The sequence below is a fragment of the Anopheles funestus genome (genome assembly GCF_943734845.2).
Source record: "Anopheles funestus chromosome X unlocalized genomic scaffold, idAnoFuneDA-416_04 X_unloc_24, whole genome shotgun sequence".
Taxonomy (NCBI): Eukaryota; Metazoa; Arthropoda; class Insecta; order Diptera; family Culicidae; genus Anopheles; species Anopheles funestus.
This window is the reverse complement of record NW_026045148.1, coordinates 4,150-7,500: the sequence shown is the minus strand read 5'-3', so window position 1 is coordinate 7,500 and position 3,351 is coordinate 4,150. Positions and strand designations below refer to the sequence as shown.

At 48.7% G+C, this 3,351-nt stretch overlaps 1 pseudogene; it reads left to right on the top strand.

The window, feature by feature from the left end:
• Positions 1 to 867, top strand: part of LOC125773211 (large subunit ribosomal RNA) — a 7,203-nt pseudogene extending 6,336 nt beyond the window's left edge.
• The last annotated feature ends 2,484 nt before the right edge of the window (positions 868 to 3,351 follow it).

Here is a 3,351-nt window from a genome sequence, read left to right as displayed (position 1 = left end):
GGTCGGTGGTACGAAGCATCCGCTCATGCACGGTCGAACACTCCTCCCGAAGACGCAAGATCTCCGGAGTCCACCAGAAGAGGTCTCGATGGGGGTCACGATGCGACATGGTGACGCGCTCCATCGTGTCGTCGCATGCATCTAGCATGGCATCGACCATCCCCTCCTGGCTGACGGCTCGTTCCGGAAAACCGGCCGTCTGGAGTGCGGCTGACAGGGATAACTGGCTTGTGGCCGCCAAGCGTTCATAGCGACGTGGCTTTTTGATCCTTCGATGTCGGCTCTTCCTATCATTGTAAAGCAAAATTTACCAAGCGTAGGATTGTTCACCCTTTCAAGGGAACGTGAGCTGGGTTTAGACCGTCGTGAGACAGGTTAGTTTTACCCTACTGGTGTGCATTGTTTGTCGCTATCTTAACGGAATTCCTGTGCAGTACGAGAGGAACCACAGGTACGGACCACTGGCTCAATACTAGTTCGAACGGACTATGGTATGACGCTACGTCCGCTGGATTATGCCTGAACGCCTCTAAGGTCGTATCCAATCCGAGCTGATAGCGCTTCTTATACCCATTAGGTGGTCGTAAGCTAGCGGGCCTAACAACCCTCCGAGAACCGTCCGTGCTGTCCATTGGCACACTGGCGTCTCATCCCCGCTTACTACTAGGCCGCAAAGGGCGGGTTCGCGCTGCACGTGTTAGTACCATACATGTTGGGAACACCGGTGGACGAGCTTGCCGACTGTGGATATCACTAGTTTCGACACCTACGACCGCCCGCAAACGACGGGACTACAGGCTGGGAGCTTCAAGTTGTAGAGATGCGTTCGCATCGATCCTCTCAGGCGACCCATGCTTGGTGGTTAGTGCTTGCGCGTGCGCGCCCCGTGTGTGCTGGAATTGGCCAACCAGTGCACATTGGTGGTGCGTACCGTGACTTGCACCATGTGACGAGAGTGTTGAAGAACACTGTGTGGTGACTCTATGCCTATGTGATGGGGTGCTTGTAACACACGACCGAACCGACGGCTCGTTGGATGGTCACGACAGTGTGGTGCAGGTGCGCCCATGTGTAACGAATACATTGAGTGCCGTTGGAGGTTAGCGGTTGGTCGGTTGCATGCTACAACTTCGCGTTGTACATGGGCTGGCCGCTGCGCTTCCTTCGGGTTGCCACTTGATGTTGATAGGGTTGATGTATTGTGTTCGTTGACTTTTGGTTCATTCCAAAAGTCTTCGGACTTAGATAATTTTACAAGTGTCGGCGCTCTCGGACCGAAAATAAGAAGACAACTAAGAAGAAAAAGAGAAAGAAGCTAATAGTGGAAAGTATTCTTCTTCAAAGAAGGAACAAAAATTTTACAAGTGTTGAAAAATTTCCTAAGTCCAAAAAATTTTCTAAGTCCAGAAAATTTTCTAAGTCCCACAAAATGGAACATGATGAAGAAGATACAGAAGTTGAAAATTTTTCTAAGTCCAAAAAATTTTCTAAGTCCAGAAAATTTTCTAAGTCCAAAGTGTTGGAACAATTTCCAAAGGCCCATAGGTTGCACTGAATTTTCCTAAGTTGGCCACAAGTACCCATGAGGTATCGAGAAGGTTCACCCGAAGGACATAATATGTCCCAAAGTACCGATAGAGCACCCACAAAGAGCACCGAATGGGCCTAAGTTGGCCAAAAGTACCGATAGAGTACCCACAAGAAGCACTGAGTTGGCCTAAGTTGGCCAAAAGTACCGATAGAGTACCCACAAATAGCACCCAGTTGGCCTAAGTTGGCCAAAAGTACCGATAGAGTACCCACAAGAAGCACTGAGTTGGCCTAAGTTGGCCAAAAGTACCGATAGAGTACCCACAAATAGCACCCAGTTGGCCTAAGTTGGCCAAAAGTACCGATAGAGCACCCACAAGTAGCACCCAATTGGCCTATGTTGGCCAAAAGTACCGATAGAGTACCCCCAAATAGCACCGAATGGGCCTAAGATGGCCAAAAGTACCGATAGAGTACCCACAAAGAGCACCCAATTGGCCTAAGTTGGCCAAAAGTACCGATAGAGTACCCACAAATAGCACCGAATGGGCCTAACATGGCCAAAAGTACCGATAGAGCACCCACATATAGCACCGAGTGGGCCTAACATGGCCAAAAGTACCGATAGAGCACCCACATATAGCACCCCATTGGCCTAAGTTGGCCAAAAGTACCGATAGAGTACCCACAAATAGCACCGAGTGGGCCTAACATGGCCAAAAGTACCGATAGAGTACCCACAAATAGCACCGAGTGGGCCTAACATGGCCAAAAGTACCGATAGAGTACCCACAAAGAGCACCCCATGGGCCTAAGTTGGCGAAAAGTACCGATAGAGTACCCACAAATAGCACCGAATGGGCCTAACATGGCGAAAAGTACCGATAGAGCACCCACATATAGCACCGAATGGGCCTAACATGGCCAAAAGTACCGATAGAGCACCCACAAGTAGCACCCAATTGGCCTAAGTTGGCCAAAAGTACCGATAGAGTACCCACAAAGAGCACCCAATTGGCCTAAGTTGGCCAAAAGTACCGCCAAGTAGCACCATAGAGGCCCGAGTAGAGCGAAATGTGGGCCAAATTGAACATTTGAAAATTTTTACAAGTCCAGAAAATTTTCTAAGTCCAGAAAATTTTCTAAGTCCAAAGAGTTGGACAAATTTCCTTAGGCCCAAAGGTTGCACTGAATGTTCCTAAGTTGGCCATCAGTACCCATGAAGTATCGCGAAGGTTCACCCGAAAGACACAATATGCCCTAAAGTACCCACAGAGTACCCACAAGTTGCACCCAATTGGCCTAAGTTGGCCAGAAGTACCGACAAGTACCACCATAGAAGCCCGAGTAGAGCGAAATGTGGGCCAAAGTACCGAGTAGTTGCCACAAATGCCCAAATGGATACCAAAATGTGGTACCAAGTACCTAACTGTTGCAACAAATGCTAGCTTTCTGAGCAAAAGCTGTGGACCAATTTCGTAGAAGAACCGCCTAGGCGAAAAGGCAAAAATCGCCGAAGCTGGCCCGCTCGCAGAGCTCGCGGGCCAGGAGATACTCATAGGGCGATTTACTAGAGTGGGGAACTTGAGAATTTTTGTGTCCGAGACTTTGGGCAACTTCGCGGCCGCCCCCTTAAAGTAAAAGATTTTCTCTGGGTGCCTAAAATTCGCAATTCCCGCAAAGTCGGGAAGACGTTAAAGTTTTTGCCCAAAAAATGGCCATCGATTTAAGGTGATTTTCCAATAAGAAAATGCTTCCTATTTTGAATTTTTTCGAATATTTCCTAAACTAAGCGTCGGAGCACATGGCCGTGGAGGAACT